This window comes from Anomaloglossus baeobatrachus, chromosome 2 (genome assembly GCF_048569485.1).
Source record: "Anomaloglossus baeobatrachus isolate aAnoBae1 chromosome 2, aAnoBae1.hap1, whole genome shotgun sequence".
Taxonomy (NCBI): Eukaryota; Metazoa; Chordata; class Amphibia; order Anura; family Aromobatidae; genus Anomaloglossus; species Anomaloglossus baeobatrachus.
Window position 1 is genome coordinate 358,772,749 of NC_134354.1, and position 19,436 is coordinate 358,792,184.

The following is a 19,436-nucleotide window of genomic DNA, read 5'->3' on the forward strand; positions in this document are numbered from 1 at the left end:
AGGAGTTAGTGTATTTTAACAAAATGACAGGGTGGCAGAGAAAGTTGTTGTCTTTTGCCACACATATACAGAAGGGGGCCATAGCACACCCCAAAAATGTCCAGTAATATTTAGACAGACTAGAAAATGGCACATGTTTATAGATAGCAGTAGGAGTAAATTCATAGAGGGGTATGCGTCATATTAAAGAAGTGATGAATATGGGGGGCCAGGTTAAATATAGCAGCCATATTGTAGTTGTTCATTAAGACCCCTGGGTGAAACCGTATCCAACTTAAAGATCCACCTAGTTTCGCGCTGTAGGATCAGGCGATCCCAATTTCCACCCCTAATTGGTGGTTCGACTTTATCGATGCCAATGAAGGAGATCACAGTTTTCCTTCCTCCATGTATGTTATTCACATGGCGCGCCAAGGGGGTCTCTCTCTTATGTTCCATGTCACCCAAGTGGTCCCCAATTCGTCGTCTAAACTCTCTGATGGTCTTCCCAACATACTCCACTCCGCATTCGCAGGTGGCTTTATAGATAATCCCTCGAGAGCGACAGTTGATAAAGTGACGTATATCAAATTGTTCATGGGTGACATTAGATTCAAATTTCTTTGAGGTTTTGATAAATGGACAAGCTACACATCCTCCACATCTGTAACAACCTTTTACATTAGATTTCAGCCATGTTTCCTGCTGAGGTGTTTGAAAGTGGCTATGGACGAGTCTATCCTGGATAGACCGTCCTTTTTTGTATGTGACATGTGGATATGTGCCTATCTTATCCTCAAGATCTTTGTCCATCTGAAGGATGGACCAATGTCTATCCAGGATGTTTCTTACCTGGTTTGATCCGTTAGAAAAGGTCGTAATGAATCTAGTTAGACCCTCATCACCCTTTGCAGGGGCTGGGACCAAGAGATCTGCTCTGTTCATTTTTTTAGTGTCATTATAGGCCTTCTTTAAGACCCTATCAGGGTAGCCTCTTGCCAGGAACCTCCTTTTGAGGTCGTTAGCCTGGTTTTTAAAGGTACCCTCATCTGAGCAATTTCTGCGCACTCTAAGATATTGCCCTTTAGGTATTCCCCTCTTGAGGGGAACGGGGTGATTACTTTCCCATCTTAGAATGGAATTAGTAGATGTCGGTTTTCTATATGTGCTCGTTCTGAGGGCTTATGTGTAAGCGATCCCTGTATTAGGGGATAGTCTATATCTTACTGGTTTTGAGGAGATAGGTCTCCATTTATTGGCATTTAGATAATGGAACCCCTGTCCAACATCTTCATAATGCTTTGTGTATAACAGTAATTGATATCTGCATTACACATAACTGTATTCCCCTATTGGTGTTGGTCCAAGGGTTGTTTATCATGGCATGGTAACATGCACCTTGGCTACCTGCAGGGTGATCCTAAGTGTATTTTACTATTGTTTGTTTATCTTTGAATTTTTAAGAGCTTAAATAAAAGCTAAGTTTTAGTAATTTATCCTCACTGGTGCTAAACATTCAATATAAACTAAAATTTAAGCAAAATCCCTTTGTAGGAATAAAACTGGTAAAATAAGTAATAAAAATTGTAAATGTTTCATTAACCAAAAATACTTTCCTTCAGCAATAAAAAGGCCCTGTCAGTCACAATTCTGCTCTGCTAGCCAATACACTGTAAATTTTCGTCAGGTTTCATAGTGTAGTGGTCATCACGTCTGCTTAACTCGCAGAAGGACCTGGGTTCAATCCCCAGTGAAACCAATCTGTTCTTAGTGTTGAAATGATTCGCTATCCACCTACAATATATGAAGTTCTCGGCTTTTTTGCCGAATGACGGGATGTTTTGGCTTCCATCACAAACAGAAGTACAAATTATTATTTTTTTTCCCCTGGCGGTCAAAACTCGTCTCTAAATGCCATTACTTTGCAGGATTTCACTGGTTTCATAGTGGAGTGGTCATCACGTCTACTTCACACGCAGAAAGTCCTGGGTTTAATCCGAAGTAAAAACAAGCCGTTTTCGCTGTGTAAGTAATTTGCTATCAACCTGTAATATATAAAATTCTTGGTTTTGTTGCCAACTGATAATATATTTTGGCTTCCATCACCAAGAGAACTACGATTTTGGGTTTCTTTTTTATTGACCATTTTAGCAGAAAACATAATTCCATATTATAAATATCCTGTTTGTTTCAAAATATATAGTTTCTTTAAATACAAAAGCAAACGACTAAACTATGTAGAAAAAAGTAACACATTCAATGTAAACTTCAATTTAAGCAAAATCCCTTTGTAGGAATAAAACTGGTAAAATATATAATAAAAATTATAAATGTTTCATTAACCAAAAATACTTTCCTTCAGCAATAAAAAGGCCTCGTCAGTCACAATTCTGCTCTGCTAGCCAATACACAGTAACTTTCCATCAGGTTTCATAGTGTAGTGCTATCAACCTGCCATATATGAAGTTCTTGGCTTTGTTGCCGAATGACAGGATGTTTTTGCTTCCATCACCAACAGAGCTACGAATTTGGTTTTTTTCCCCTGGCGGTGAAAACTCGTCTCTAATTGACATTACTTTGCAGGATTTCAAAGGTTTCATAGTGTAGAGGTCATCACTTCTGCTTCATACGCAGAAGGTCCTGGGTTCAACCCCAGTGAAACCAATCTAATTTTGGTGTTGAAGTATTTTCCTATCGACTTGTAATATATGATATTCTTGGTTTCATTGCCAAATGACAATACATTTTGGCTTCCATCACCAAGAGAACTACGATTTTGGGTTTCATTTTTATTGACCATTTTAGCAGAAAACATAATCCCATATTATAAAAATCCTATTAAACATACATTCCCCTTCTCAGATTTGCTATACCGGATCTTGCAGGGGGCTTTGGATGAAGGAATTATAACAAAGAAGGTTTTTGATGGCCTCTTCGTTGCATCTCCCAAAATCCCCACCTTTTATCTCCTGCCCATGATCCACAAGAATCCCAAACACCCTCCGGGGCGCCCTATCGTATCCGGCATAGATGGCTTATGCGACCCTGTCTGTCGCTTTATCGACTATTATTTAAAACCTCTTGTGGAAACATTGCCATCTTATGTTAAGGATATGACGGACATCCTGAATAGGGTCGACGGGATTTTTGTGGATTCTGATACCCTTCTTGTCACGTCGGACATAGAGTCACTTTATACCAATATTAACCATGATGATGGTCTGGAGGCAGTCCGCTTCTTTCTGAGCAATACCAACCGTGATGGCCATTTGTGTGAGCTGATCCTGGAGCTGCTCCACTTTATCCTGACACACAATTTCTTCATTTTCAAAGACCGGTTTTAATTTACAGACCAGAGGCACTGCGATGGGCGCGGCCTGTGCGCCTTCGTAGGCTAATATGTTCCTCGGCCATTGGGAGAGGGGCATTTTTGGTGACGAGGGCGTGCCGGCCGCTACCCATGCGCAGTGCTGGTTAAGATATATTGATGATGTTTTTGTTTTGTGGCAGGGTACCGTGGAGCAGCTCTCGGACTTTATGGGTGTTTTAAACCATAATTCATTGAACCTTAAGCTCACTTTTAGATATGATTTACAGTCTTTTGATTTTTTTGGATATTATGATTGGAGTTGACCGTGGTCGGCAACTACAGACGAATGTCTTTAGGAAGCCTACCTCGGTCAACTCCCTTTTACATGCCTCATCTTCTCATCCTGTTAGTACCATCCAAGCCATCCCGGTTGGGCAATTTCTCAGAATGAGGCGGATATGCTCTACATCTGATAATTTTCAGTCCCAGGCCAATGATCTAACATCGAGATTGGTTAATAGGGGATATAGCCGTCGTGTCATAAAGAAGGGGTACAATAGGGCAAAGAATACTAATCAACAGGAGCTTCTGCAGCCATCTAGTCAGGCGAATACGGGGGCAGGAGAGGCTCGATTCATATCTGCGTGCAACCATGAATAGCATAACATGCGTGCCATATTAAACAAACACTGGCCGATACTAAAATCTGTTCCTACCCTAAGGGATTTGGTCCCTGATTATCCTCTAATGACGGCACGCCGTTCCAAAAATCTACGAGATTTTCTCGTACATAGTCATTACGTTCCTGTGATTTCCCATCCCTTTGGTTCTACTAATCCTATTCGTGGGTGTTTTCCCTGCGGTCGCTGTCTTGCGTGCACCAATGTCTCTCGCAGTAAGACCTTTTCCACCGCAGATGGTAGTCGGACATTTGATATTAGGTGTTACATCTCATGCGCAACTTCCTATGTTATCTATTATGCTAAATGTAGTTGCCCTAAGATATACATAGGTTTAACTTCTAGGGAATTGCGGGTGAGAGTGCGTGAACATGTGAGAGATATTGGTGCTGCCAAGACGGTGACCGATATTTCTACTCTTAAGACCCTTCCTAGGCATTTTCGGAACCATCACGGATGTAATGCGAGATCATTGCGTGTCATAGGGATAGATGTCGTACATGGCGGCAATAGGGGCGGGAACCTTAAAAAGATCCTCGCCCAAAAAGAAACCAAATGGATCACCCTACTGGGTACTATGGCTCCGTCTGGTCTGAATGAGTCCCTTAGCTTTGCCCCCTTCCTTTAGACCCCTGTCCTCCTTCCCCCACCCTTTTTTTGCTAGATATGGTTTTTTACCACCTATGCAATTTTTTACCTCTGTTTTTATATTCTAATTTTATTGCTGCAAGTGTTTTATGCCATTTTGTGCCCTTTTCTTTGCAGCTTCCATCTTCTGCTCCCTATGGATCACTGCCTCTGTTAATATGACTACCTGAATACATCGTGCATCTGGACTATGATTACAAGGTGGCTTCCCCCATGACAGCCGGGATTATATACTGCTTGGTCGAGGGCTAACTACTGTTATTCTTGTGATTCCTGCCATTTCATTATTTCTTTGCCCTCTTTCCTTGGCGCTCCTATACTGCTGTTTGTGTGGGAGCCCGTATATCTGTATCTTTGTATGTTCCAGTATGTGTGGTGTGCACATGCCTGGTCTTTCTTCTCTCCCTGGCATGCTTAGCGATGTCTCAAGGGCGGAGTTTTGCTCGTGGGGGGGCGTTGCCTTCGCCCTCTCCCCTGCACTCCTCGGCTTGACTTCGCTCGCATCTGCTAGTGGGATTAGCAATGACCGCGCATGTGCCAGCTTAAACCTGCACTGACTGGCCGGTCCGATCCATGTGATGAACCATATGGTCTATTAAAGCTTCTGGGAACAGATGAGTCACCACCCCTCCCTGGTCTGATGAAGGGTTATACTAACAAGACCTGAAACGCGCGTTATCTTGCTTCTGAGGTGGATCTTTTGGTCTCTGGCTCCTGCACGTATCTGGCACTTTATATCATTGCTGGTGAGCGGTGTTTACATTTTTTTAGCCACTGGTATATATCATTGTTTCCATATACTGACAAACCCAGTGTGCTGTATAACTTTATCTTATCTTGCACACCAGCTATTGTTCTCTGGTATCACCTGGCATGCTGGTGAGCAGTGTTGCATATATTTAGCTACTGATATGTATCATTGCTTGCATATACTGACAAACCCAGTGTGCTGTATAACTTTATCTTATCTTGCACACCAGCTATTGTTCTCTGGTATCACCTGGCATGCTGGTGAGCAGTGTTTGCATATATTTAGCCACTGATATGTATCATTGCTTGCATATACTGACAAACCCAGTGTGCTGTATAATTTTATCTTATCTTGCACACCAGCTATTGTTCTCTGGTATCACCTGGCATGTAACTTTGTATTTTTTGCCATCTGTGCTGTATACTTGTTGTCTTATGTATTCTACTTGCCTTGTTAATTCTGATTAACTCTTTATGTGCCAAGGTGCCCTCTGTTGTTGCACCTATATGTATTTTTCTGTGCTACATCTAAAAACTGTTTTTTATGATGTAATAAAATTTGTCATTCTCTTTTGCATTTCAACCACATCTGCTCTCCTGTTTCTTTTGCATTATAAAAATCCTGTTTGTTTCAAAATATATAGTTCCCATAAATACAAAAGCAAAAGACCAAACTATGGAGAAAAAAGTAACACATTCAATATAAACTTCAATTTAAGCAAAATCCCTTAGTAGGAATAAAACTGGTAAAATATGTAATACAAATTGTAAATGTTTCATTAACCAACAATACTTTCCTTCAGCAATAAAAAAGGCCCCGTCAGTCACAATTCTGCTCTGCTAGCCAATACACAGTAACTTTTCATCAGGTTTCACAGTGTAGTGGTCATCACGTCTGCTTCACACGCAGAAGGTACTGGGTTCAATCCCCAGTAAAAACAAGCTGTTTTTGCTGTTGAAGTATTTTGTTATCAACCTGTAATATATGAAATTCTTGGTTTTGTTGCCAACTGTTAATATATTTTGGCTTCCATCACCAAGAGAACTACGATTTTGGGTTTCTAATTTATTGACCATTTTAGCAGAAAACATAATCCCATATTATAAAAATCCTGTTTGTTTCAAAATATATAGTTCCTTTAAATACAAAAGCAAACGACTAAAAAATGTAGAAAAAAGTAACACATTCAATGTAAACTTCCATTTAAGCAAAATCCCTTTGTAGGAATAAAACTGGTAAAATATGTAATAACAATTGTAAATGTTTCATTAACCAAAAATACTTTCCTTCAGCAATAAAAAGGCCCCGTCAGTCACAATTCTGCTCTGCTAGCCAATACACAGTAACTTTCCATCAGGTTTCATAGAGTAGTGGTCATCACGTCTGCTTAACACGCAGAAGGTCCTGCGTTCAATCCCCAATAAATCCAATCTGTTCTTGGTGTTGAAATAATACCCAATTAAACTACAATATATGAAGTTCTTGGCTTTGTTGCCGAATGATGGGACGTTTTGGCTTCCATCACCATTAGAGCTACGAATTTGTTTTTTTTTTCCCTGGTGGTCAAAACTCGTCTCTAATTGCCATTACTTTGCAGGATTTCAAAGGTTTCATAGTGTAGTGGTCTTCACGTCTGCTTAACACGCAGAAGGTCCTGGATTCAATCCCCAGTGAAACCAATCTGTTCTTGGTGTTGAAATAATACTCAATTAAACTACAATATATGAAGTTCTTGGCTTTGTTGCCGAATGATGGGATGTTTTGGCTTCCATCCCCAACAGAGCTACGAATTTGTTTTGTTTTTCCTGGCGGTCAAAACTCGTCTCTAATTGCCATTACTTTGCAGGCTTTCAAAGGTTTCATAGTGTAGTGGTCATCACGTCTGCTTCACACGCAGAAGGTCCTGGGTTCAATCCCCAGTGAATCCCATGTGTTCATGGTGTTGTAATAATTCCATATCAACCTGCAATATATAAAGTTCTTGGCTTTGTTGCCAAATAATGGGATGTTTTAGCTTCCATCACCAACAGAGCTACGAATTTGTTTTTTTTTCCCCTGGCGGTCAAAACTCGTCTGTAATTGCCATTACTTTGCAGGATTTCAAAGGTTTCATAGTGTAGTGGTCATCACGTCTGCTTCACACGCAGAAGGTCCTGGGTTCAATCCCCAGTGAAACCAATCTATTTTTGGTGTTGATGTAATTTCCTATTGACTTGTAATATGTGAAATTCTTGGTTTCGTTGAAAAAATGACAATACATTTTGGCTTCCATCACAAAGAGAACTTCGATTTTGGGTTTCTTTTTTATTGACCATTTTAGCAGAAAACATAATCCCATATTATAAAAATCCTATTTGTTTTAAAATATATAGTTCCCATAAATACAAAAGCAAACGACTAAACTATGTAGAAAAAAGTAACACATTCAATGTAAACTTCAATTTAAGCAAAATCCCTTTGTAGGAATAAAACTGTTGAAATATATAATAAAAATTGTAAATGTTTCATTAACCAAAAATACTTTCCTTCAGCAATAAAAAGGCCCCATCAGTCACAATTCTGCTCTGCTAGCCAACACACAGTAACTTTCCATCAGGTTTCATAGTGTAGTGCTCATCACGTCTGCTTAACACGCAGAAGGTCCTAGGTTGAATCCCCAGGAAAACCTATCTGTTCATGGTGTTGAAATAAAACCCTATCAACCCGCAAAATATGAAGTTCTCGGCTTTGTCGCCGAATGATGGGATGTTTTGGCTTCCATCACCAACAGAGCTACGAATTTGTTTTTTTTTTCCCCTGGCGGTGAAAACTGATCTCTAATTGCCATTTTTTTTGCAGGATTTCAAAGGTTTTATAGTGTAGAGGTCATCACGTCTGCTTCATACGCAGAAGGTCCTGGGTTCAACCCCAGTGAAACCAATCCATTTTTGGTGTTGAAGTATTTTCCTATCGACTTGTAATATATGAAATTCTTGGTTTCGTTGCCAAATGACAATACATTTTGGCTTCCATCACCAAGAGAACTACGATTTTGGGTTTCTTTTTTATTGACCATTTTAGCAGAAAACATAATCCCATATTATAAAAATCCTGTTTGTTTCAAAATATATAGTTCCCATAAATACAAAAGCAAAAGACAAAACTATGGAGAAAAAAGTAACACATTGAATATAAACTTCAATTTAACCCCATTACGACCGCGTTACGTTTTAAAACGGCACTAAAAAAGGGTACTTATTCCTTTCTGCCGTTTTAAAACGGCGGTCGGAAAAAAGGGTCTAGCGCCCCCCAGAGTCAGAAAATTTCCGGGGTCTCAGCTGCCGGGGGTAGCTGAGACCCTGGAGATCATAATTCGGGCCGGTTTTTCCGGTCCCCGCTCACCTGATGACCGGTATACACCGTATACCGATCATCAAGTTATAGTAAATGACCGCGCCGGTAAAAAATCATTTATCTCCCATCTGGCATGATCAAACATGCCAGATGGGAGATAAATCTTTTTCCCGGTTCCCTTCGGTCCCCTCGGTATCCCCAAAGTGCCCCCCCCGACCCCCAACCCCCTCCCGAAAATCCAAGATGGCCGTGCGCATCGGAGAGCACAGCAGCGCGCCGGCCGCATTTACAGTGTTCCTATGGTTTCTGTCGTATGTGCCATAACACATACGACAGAAACCTGCTCCCTAGGCCCTACCGGGTCCCCCCCTACCCCCCCTGGTGTCCCCCGGTGTCCCCCGGTGTCATACATACCGGAGCGCTGATCCCCCGCGGCCCCCTCCTCCGGCTCCTTCTCAGCAGACTCCGGTCACATGTGCAGAGCGCGGCTGACAGCTTCCTGTGTTCAGGACGCTGGCTGCTGCACAGAGTCTGCAGCTGTGACCCGGGGAGGGTGGGTGCAGATTCTTTGCACCCACTCTCCTCAAATGGAGGGTCTGCCCTCCTAGAAAATGGGGGATACGTTCCCTGAACGTGTCCCCCATATTCTAGAAGGTCCAGAGTCGACGTGGGACGTCCAAATGGATTATAGTGGATTTTTGTTTTCTTTTCAATAAATTGGTCAATCAGGGAATGTTTTGGGGAGTGTTTTTTCAAATAAATTTTTTTTTGTTGTCAATTTTTTTTCTTATTACTGTCAATTAGTTATGTCGGGTATCTGATAGACGCCGTGACATAACTAATTGCTGGGCTTGATGCCAGGTGACATTACACACCTGGTATCAACCCCATTCATTACCCCGTTAGCCAACGCACCAGGGCGCAGGATGAGCTGGGGCGAAGCGCCAGAATTGGCGCATCTAATGGATGCGCCACTTCTGGGGCGGCTGCGGCCTGCTATTTTTAGGCTGGGAAGAGTCCAATAACCATGGCTCTTCCCATCCTGAAAATACCAGACCCCAGCTGTCAGCTTCACCTTGGCTGGTGATCTAATTTGGGGGGACCCCACGTTTGTTTGTTTTTTTAATTATTTATTTATAAATAATTAAAAAAAAAAAAACAGCTTGGGGAGCCCTCCAAATTGATCACCAGACAAGATGAAGCTGTCAGCTGTGGTTTGCAGGCTACAGCTGTCTGCTTTACCCTAGCTGGCTTTCAAAAATAGGGGGGACCCCACGTCATTTATTTTAATTATTTTTTTTTCTTTTTGGGCTAAATACAAGGCTAGGCATCCTTTAGTGTCACATGAAAGGCACTAAAGGGCGCCAGCTTAGAATATGCAGGGGGGTGGGACGTTATATATGTTTGACATCTATCCATTCATCCATTGTAGCATTTTACGCTGTGTGCCCACAATCAGGGTTTGCAGCGTTTTGGGCGCAGAGTGTTTTCCCTGCGTCCATGACGCTGCGTTGTGCAGTAGAAGCACAGTGGCAGGATTTTTAGAAATCCCGTGCCCACTGTGTTTCTTTTCTCCGCAGCATAAATCGACCTGTGGCGCAGCTTCCCGAGCCTCAGCATGTCAATTTATGCTGCGGAGATGAGTGTTCTTTGCAGGTAGAACAGAACTAAAGTCCACAGCAGCCTGAACCCAAATCGTGGGCATGGGCAGCTGCGTTCTCCCGTGGACAACACTCACATCTCTGCAGGAAGGCTGACACTGGGTACTAGACGCCGTGTCGCTGGATCATGGCCACATAGCCTAAAGGCTACTTAACACGCTGCGATATCGGTCCCGATATCGCTAGCGTGGGTACCCGCCCCCATCTGTTGTGCGACAAGGGCAAATCGCTGCCCGTGCCGCACAACATCGCGCAGACGCATCACACATACTTACCTGCCCGGCGACGTCGCTGTGACCGGCGAACCGCCTCCTTTCTAAGGGGGCGGTCCGTGTGGCGTCACAGTGACGTCACTGAGCGGCCGCCCAATAGAAGCGGAGGGGCGGAGATGAGTGGCCGGAATATCCCGCCCACCTCCTTCCTTCCTCATAGCGGCCGGGAGGCAGGTAAGGAGAGCTTCCTCGTTCCTGCGGCGTCACACATAGCGATGTGTGCTGCCGCAGGAGCGACGAACTACATCGTTACTGCTGCAGTAACGATAATCGAGAATGGACCCCCATGTCAACGATGAGCGATTTTGCACGTTTTTGCAACGATGCAAAATCGCTCATCGGTGTCACACGCAGCAACATCGCTAATGCGGCCGGATGTGCGTCACCAATTCCGTGACCCTAACGACTCCGCATTAGCGATGTCGCAGCGTGTAAAGCCCCCTTAACAGTGAGAAATTTGTTGCTACAGCAACATTTTTGTGAAGTACCTGTGGATTCAAAATGTTTACTATACTCCTGAATAAAATACTTGAGGGGTCCAGTTTCCAAAATGAGGTCACTTGTGGGGGGTTTCTGATGTATAGGTACCCAAGGGGCCCTGCTAATGTGACATGGTGCGCGCAATTTACTTCAACTTTTCCAAAATTCAAATGGTGCTCCTTCCATTCCAAGCCCTCCCATTTATCCAAACAAAGGTTTTTGGCCACATGTGGGGTATCCCTGCGCTCACAAGAAATTAGATAACAACCTGTGGGGTACACGTTTTGTTGTTACCTCTTGAAAAAGTGAAAAATGTGTCGCTAAATCAACATTTTTGTGAAAAAAATGAAAATTTCAATATGGCAACCTAACCTTATCAAATTCTGTGAAGTATTCGTGGATTCAAAATGCTCAATATACACCTAGATTAAAGCCTTGAGGGGTCTTATTTCCAGAATGGGGTCACTTGTGGGGGACCTCCACTGCTTAGGCACCTCAGGGGCTCTCCTAATGCAACATGGCGTCCGCTATTGATTCCAGCCAATTTTGCAGTCAAATTGCACTCCTTCTCTTCTGAGCCCTGTAGTGTACCCAAACAGTTGATTTCCACCACATATAAGATATCAACAAACTCAGGAGAAATTGCGCAATAAATTTCATGGTGATTTTTTTCCTGTTACCCTTGTGAAAAAAAAAGCTACCTGGTTGAAGTAACAATTTTGTGGTAAAATTTTATTTTTTTATTTTCATGGCTCAACGTTATAAACTTCTGTAAAGCACCTGGAGGTTCAGGGTACTCATTAAACATCAAGATAAATTCCTTGAGGGGCCTAGTTTCCAATATGGGGTCACTTGTGGTGTTTTTTTGCTGTTTACGTACCTTAGGGGTCCTCCAAATGCGACATGGTGCCCGCAATCTTTTTCAGCCAAATTTCCTTTCCAAAATTCAAATATTGCTCCTTCCGTTCCAAGCCCTCCCATTTCTCCAAACAAAGGTTTCAGACCACAAGTGAGGTATCACCGCGCTCATAAAAAAGTGGGTAACAAACATTGGGGTCAAATTTTTGGAATTACCTCTTGAAAAAGTGAAAAAATTGATGCTAAAGCAACATTTTTGAGAAAAAAATGAAAATTTTCAATGTGACAACGTAACGTTATCAAAATCTGTGAAGTACTTGTGGATCCAAAATGCTCACTATACCCCTACATAGAAGCCTTAAGGGGTCTAGTTTCCAAAATGGTGTCACTTGTGAGGGGTTTCTGCTGTTTAGGTACCTTAGCGGACATGTAAATGCAACATGGTGCCCGCAATCTATTTCAGCCAAATTTGCTTTCCAAAATTCAAATATTGCTCCTTCTGTTCCGAGCCCTCCCATTTGTCCAAACAAAGGTTTCTGACCACATGTGGGGTATTGGCGCGTTCATAAGAAAGTGGGTAACAAGTTTTGGGGTTCATTTTGTTGTGTTATTTCTTCTAAAAGTGAATAAATTTGGGGTAGAGCAACATTTTGGGTAAAATTTTATTTTTTGCTTTTCTCATTCCACTTTGCTTTAGTTCCTGTGAAGCACCTGAAGGGTTAATAAACTTCTTGGATATGGTTTTGAGTACTTTGAGGGGTGCTGTTTTGAGAATGGTGTCACTTTTAGGTATTTTCTGTCACTTAGGCCTCTCAAAGTCACTTCAAATGTGATGTGGTCCCTAAAAAAATGGTTTTGTGAATTTTGTTGAAAAAATGGGAAATTGCAGATGAACTTTGACCCGTTCTAACTTCCTAACCCCAAAACATTTTGTTTCAGAAATTGCGCTAATGTAAAGTAGACAAGTGGGAAATGTTATTTATTAACTGTTTTGTGTGACATAACTCTCTGGGTTAAGGGCATAAAAATTAAAAGTTTGAAAATTGCAAAATTTTCAAAATTTTCATCAAACTTCCGATTTTTTCACAAATAAAAGCAAAAAATATCGTTCTAAATTTATAACTGTCATGAAGTACAATATGTCACGAAAAAACAATGTCAGAATCACCGGGATCCGTTGAAGCGTTCCAGAGTTATAACCTCATAAAGGGACACTGGTCAGAATTGCAAAAAATGGCCTGGGCATTAAGGACAAAACTGGCTTCGTCCTTAAGGGGTTAAGCAAAATCCCTTAGTAGGAATAAAACTGGTAAAATATGTAATACAAATTGTAAATGTTTCATTAACCAACAATACTTTCCTTCAGCAATAAAAAAGGCCCCGTCAGTCACAATTCTGCTCTGCTAGCCAATACACAGTAACTTTTCATCAGGTTTCACAGTGTAGTGGTCATCACGTCTGCTTAACATGCAGAAGCTACTGGGTTCAATCCCCAGTAAAAACAAGCTGTTTTTGCTGTTGAAGTATTTTGTTATCAACCTGTAATATATGAAATTCTTGGTTTTGTTGCCAACTGTTAATATATTTTGGCTTCCATCACCAAGAGAACTACGATTTTGGGTTTCTAATTTATTGACCATTTTAGCAGAAAACATAATCCCATATTATAAAAATCCTGTTTGTTTCAAAATATATAGTTCCTTTAAATACAAAAGCAAACGACTAAAAAATGTAGAAAAAAGTAACACATTCAATGTAAACTTCCATTTAAGCAAAATCCCTTTGTAGGAATAAAACTGGTAAAATATGTAAATGTTTCATTAACCAAAAATACTTTCCTTCAGCAATAAAAAGGCCCCGTCAGTCACAATTCTGCTCTGCTAGCCAATACACAGTAACTTTCCATCAGGTTTCATAGAGTAGTGGTCATCACGTCTGCTTAACACGCAGAAGGTCCTGCGTTCAATCCCCAGTAAATCCAATCTGTTCTTGGTGTTGAAATAATACCCAATTAAACTACAATATATGAAGTTCTTGGCTTTGTTGCCGAATGATGGGACGTTTTGGCTTCCATCACCAACAGAGCTACGAATTTGTTTTTTTTTTCCCTGGTGGTCAAAACTCGTCTCTAATTGCCATTACTTTGCAGGATTTCAAAGGTTTCATAGTGTAGTGGTCTTCACGTCTGCTTAACACGCAGAAGGTCCTGCGTTCAATCCCCAATAAAACCAATCTGTTCTTGGTGTTGAAATAATACCCAATTAAACTACAATATATGAAGTTCTTGGCTTTGTTGCCGAATAACGGGATGTTTTAGCTTCCATCACCAACAGAGCTACGAATTTGTTTCTTTTTTCCCTGGCGGTCAAAACTCGTCTCTAATTGCCATTACTTTGCAGGATTTCAAAGGTTTCATAGTGTAGTGGTCATCACGTCTGCTTCACACACAGAAGGTCCTAGGTTCAATCCCCAGTGAATCCCATGTGTTCATGGTGTTGTAATAATTACATATCAACCTGCAATATATAAAGTTCTTGGCTTTGTTGCCGAATAATGGGATGTTTTAGCTTCCATCACCAACAGAGCTACGAATTTGTTTTTTATCCCCTGGCGGTCAAAACTCGTCTGTAATTGCCATTACTTTGCAAAATTTCAAAGGTTTCATAGTGTAGTGGTCATCACGTCTGCTTCACACGCAGAAGGCCCTGGGTTCAATCCCCAGTGAAACCAATCTGTTTTTGGTGTTGATGTAATTTCCTATTGACTTGTAATATGTGAAATTCTTGGTTTCGTTGAAAAAATGACAATACATTTTGGCTTCCATCACAAAGAGAACTTCGATTTTGGGTTTCTTTTTTATTGACCATTTTAGCAGAAAACAATCCCATGTTATAAAAATCCTATTTGTTTTAAAATATATAATTCCCATAAATACAAAAGCAAACGACTAAACTATGTAGAAAAAAGTAACACATTCAATAAAAACTTCAATTTAAGCAAAATCCCTTTGTAGGAATAAAACTAGTAAAATATATAATAAAAATTGTAAATGTTTCATTAACCAAAAATACTTTCCTTCAGCAATAAAAAGGCCCCGTCAGTCAAAATTCTGCTCTACTAGCTAATACACAGTAACTTTTCGGCAGGTTTCATAGTGTAGTGGTCATCACGTCTGCTTAACACGCAGAAGGTCCTGCGTTCAATCCCCAGTAAAACCAATCTGTTTTTGGTGTTGAAATAATACTCAATTAAACTACAATATATGAAGTTCTTGGCTTTGTTGCCGAATGATGGGATGTTTTGGCTTCCATCCCCAACAGAGCTACGAATTTGTTTTGTTTTTCCTGGCGGTCAAAACTCGTCTTTAATTGCCATTACTTTGCAGGCTTTCAAAGGTTTCATAGTGTAGTGGTCATCACGTCTGCTTCACACGCAGAAGGTCCTGGGTTCAATCCTCAGTGAATCCCATGTGTTCATGGTGTTGTAATAATTCCATATCAACCTGCAATATATAAAGTTCTTGGCTTTGTTGCCGAATAATGGGATGTTTTAGCTTCCATCACCAACAGAGCTACGAATTTGTTTTTTTTCCCCTGGCGGTCAAAACTCGTCTGTAATTGCCATTACTTTGCAGGATTTCAAAGGTTTCATAGTGTAGTGGTCATCACGTCTGCTTCACACGCAGAAGGTCCTGGGTTCAATCCCCAGTGAAAACAATCTGTTTTTGGTGTTGATGTAATTTCCTATTGACTTGTAATATGTGAAATTCTTGGTTTCGTTGAAAAAATGACAATACATTTTGGCTTCCATCACAAAGAGAACTTCGATTTTGGGTTTCTTTTTTTGTTGACCATTTTAGCAGAAAACATAATCCCATATTATAAAAATCCTATTTGTTTTAAAATATATAGTTCCCATAAATACAAAAGCAAACGACTAAACTATGTAGAAAAAAGTAACACATTCAATGTAAACTTCAATTTAAGCAAAATCCCTTTGTAGGAATAAAACTGTTGAAATCTATAATAAAAATTGTAAATGTTTCATTAACCAAAAATACTTTCCTTCAGCAATAAAAAGGCCCCATCAGTCACAATTCTGCTCTGCTAGCCAATACACAGTAACTTTCCATCAGGTTTCATTGTGTAGTGCTCATCACGTCTGCTTAACACGCAGAAGGTCCTAGGTTGAATCCCCAGGAAAACCTATCTGTTCATGGTGTTGAAATAAAACCCTATCAACCAGCAATATATGAAGTTCTCGGCTTTGTCGCTGAATGATGGGATGTTTTGGCTTCCATTACAAACAGAACTACAAATTATTATTTTTTTTTTCCCCTGGCGGTCAAAACTCGTCTCTAAATGCCATTACTTTGCAGGATTTCACAGCTTTCATAGTGGAGTGGTCATCACGTCTACTTCACACGCAGAAGGTCCTGGGTTCAATCCCCAGTAAAAACAAGCCGTTTTCACTGTTGAAGTAATTTGCTATCAACCTGTAATATTTGAAATTCTTAATTTTGTTGCCAACTGATAATATATTTTGGCTTCAATCACCAAGAGAACTACGATTTTGGGTTTCTTTTTTATTGACCATTTTAGCAGAAAACATAATCCCATATTATAAAAATCCTGTTTGTTTCAAAATATATAGTTCCTTTAAATACAAAAGCAAACGACTAAACTATGTAGAAAAAAGTAACACATTCAATGTAAACTTTAGTGATGAGCGAGCATGCTTGTTACTACTCGGTACTCGCACGAGTATCACTGTACTCGGGCTACTCGGCGGGGACCGAGTAATCTCGCGATACTCGTGCTGTACTCGTGGTCTTCATCCCTGCATGTTGGCGCTCTTTTGAGAGCCAGCCCTCATGCAGGGATTGGCTGGCAGACCACTGCAATGCCACAGCCCTGTTAGTTGTGGAATTGCAGTGATTGGCCGGCCCGCACAGCGTGACCGAGCCTTTATACCAGCCGGCGCGCTGTGCTCTGCTCACAGCTATCCAGACAGTCAGTGCAGGGAGAGTGTCGCTGCTTCAGGGAAAGGTTTGCTGCCCTTTATAGTTAGTTCCGTAGCAGGGCTGCAAACAGTGTGACCAGAAGTCCTTCTCAGGACTATTCTAGTTGTATACAGGCAGACAGGGTATAGCCAGGTCGGAGTACAGTAGCAGAGTCCTTCTCAGGACTATTGTTGCTATATACAGGCAGGGTATAGCCAGGTCGGAATACAGGCTAGTGACCAGAAGAGTCCTTGTCAGGACTATTGTAGCAGTATACAGGCAGGCAGGCAGGCAGGGTATATAGCCATTCCTAGCGGTGACCGTATACCAGCCTTCATTATATCTGGGGCTGGTGTACACAGTCTAAAACAGTCCAGATAGTGTCAGACTTCTCAGTAATTGTCGCTCCTAAAAACCTGTTAGGTTCTTATTGCGTCCGTGCTTGCATTTAAAAACAGCACGTGTGTGTCTGTCGGTGGCAGCGTACAGGTGCACGTTTTGCACAAACTATTATATAATGCACAAGTCTAGTGAATAATACACGTCAGTCAGCAGTGGCTGACAGTGTCAGACTTCTCAGTAATTGTCGCTCCTAAAAACCTGTTAGGTTCTTATTGCGTCCATGCTTGCATTTAAAAACCGCACGTGTGTGCCTGTCGGTGGCAGCGTACAGGTGCACGTTTTGCACAAACTATTATATAACGCACAAGTCTAGTGTATAATACACGTCAGTCAGCAGTGGCTGATAGTGTCAGACTTCTCAGTAATTGTCGCTCCTAAAAACCTGTTAGGTTCTTATTGCGTCCATGCTTGCATTTAAAAACCGCACGTGTGTGCCTGTCGGTGGCAGCGTACAGGTGCACGTTTTGCACAAATTATTATATAACGCACAAGTCTAGTGTATAATACACGTCAGTCAGCAGTGGCTGATAGTGTCAGACTTCTCAGTAATTGTCGCTCCTAAAAACCTGTTAGGTTCTTATTGCATCCATGCTTGCATTTAAAAACCGCACGTGTGTGCCTGTCAGTGGCAGCGTACAGGTGCACGTTTTGCACAAACTATTATATAACGCACAAGTCTAGTGTATAATACACGTCAGTCAGCAGTGGCTGATAGTGTCAGACTTCTCAGTAATTGTCGCTCCTAAAAACCTGTTAGGTTCTTATTGTGTCCATGCTTGCATTTAAAAACCGCACGTGTGTGCCTGTCGGTGGCAGCGTACAGGTGCACGTTTTGCACAAACTATTATATAACGCACAAGTCTAGTGTATAATACACGTCAGTCAGCAGTGGCTGATAGTGTCAGACTTCTCAGTAATTGTCGCTCCTAAAAACCTGTTAGGTTCTTATTGCGTCCATGCTTGCATTTAAAAACCGCACGTGTGTGCCTGTCGGTGGCAGCGTACAGGTGCACGTTTTGCACAAACTATTATATAACGCACAAGTCTAGTGTATAATACACATCAGTCAGCAGTGGCTGATAGTGTCAGACTTCTCAGTAATTGTCGCTCCTAAAAACCTTTTAGGTTCTTATTGCGTCCATGCTTGCATTTAAAAACCGCACGTGTGTGCCTGTCGGTGGCAGCGTACAGGTGCACGTTTTGCACAAACTATTATATAACGCACAAGTCTAGTGTATAATACACGTCAGTCAGCAGTGGCTGATAGTGTCAGACTTCTCAGTAATTGTCGCTCCTAAAAACCTGTTAGGTTCTTATTGTGTCCATGCTTGCATTTAAAAACCGCACGTGTGTGCCTGTCGGTGGCAGCGTACAGGTGCACGTTTTGCACAAACTATTATATAACGCACAAGTCTAGTGTATAATACACGTCAGTCAGCAGTGGCTGATAGTGTCAGACTTCTCAGTAATTGTCGCTCCTAAAAACCTGTTAGGTTCTTATTGCGTCCATGCTTGCATTTAAAAACCGCACGTGTGTGCCTGTCGGTGGCAGCGTACAGGTGCACGTTTTGCACAAACTATTATATAACGCACAAGTCTAGTGTATAATACACGTCAGTCAGCAGTGGCTGATAGTGTCAGACTTCTCAGTAATTGTCGCTCCTAAAAACCTGTTAGGTTCTTATTGCATCCATGCTTGCATTTAAAAACCGCACGTGTGTGCCTGTCAGTGGCAGCGTACAGGTGCACGTTTTGCACAAACTATTATATAACGCACAAGTCTAGTGTATAATACACGTCAGTCAGCAGTGGCTGATAGTGTCAGACTTCTCAGTAATTGTCGCTCCTAAAAACCTGTTAGGTTCTTATTGTGTCCATGCTTGCATTTAAAAACCGCACGTGTGTGCCTGTCGGTGGCAGCGTACAGGTGCACGTTTTGCACAAACTATTATATAACGCACAAGTCTAGTGTATAATACACGTCAGTCAGCAGTGGCTGATAGTGTCAGACTTCTCAGTAATTGTCGCTCCTAAAAACCTGTTAGGTTCTTATTGCGTCC

At 41.5% G+C, this 19,436-nt stretch overlaps 2 non-coding genes across 2 annotated transcripts; both read left to right on the plus strand.

The window, feature by feature from the left end:
* Positions 1-7,473: 7,473 nt before the first annotated feature.
* TRNAV-CAC (transfer RNA valine (anticodon CAC)) lies at positions 7,474-7,546 on the plus strand. Its single transcript has one exon. It is a non-coding gene; the product is annotated as a tRNA-Val (tRNA).
* Positions 7,547-14,629: 7,083 nt separating this feature from the next.
* On the plus strand, positions 14,630-14,702 carry TRNAV-CAC (transfer RNA valine (anticodon CAC)). Its single transcript has one exon. It is a non-coding gene; the product is annotated as a tRNA-Val (tRNA).
* The last annotated feature ends 4,734 nt before the right edge of the window (positions 14,703-19,436 follow it).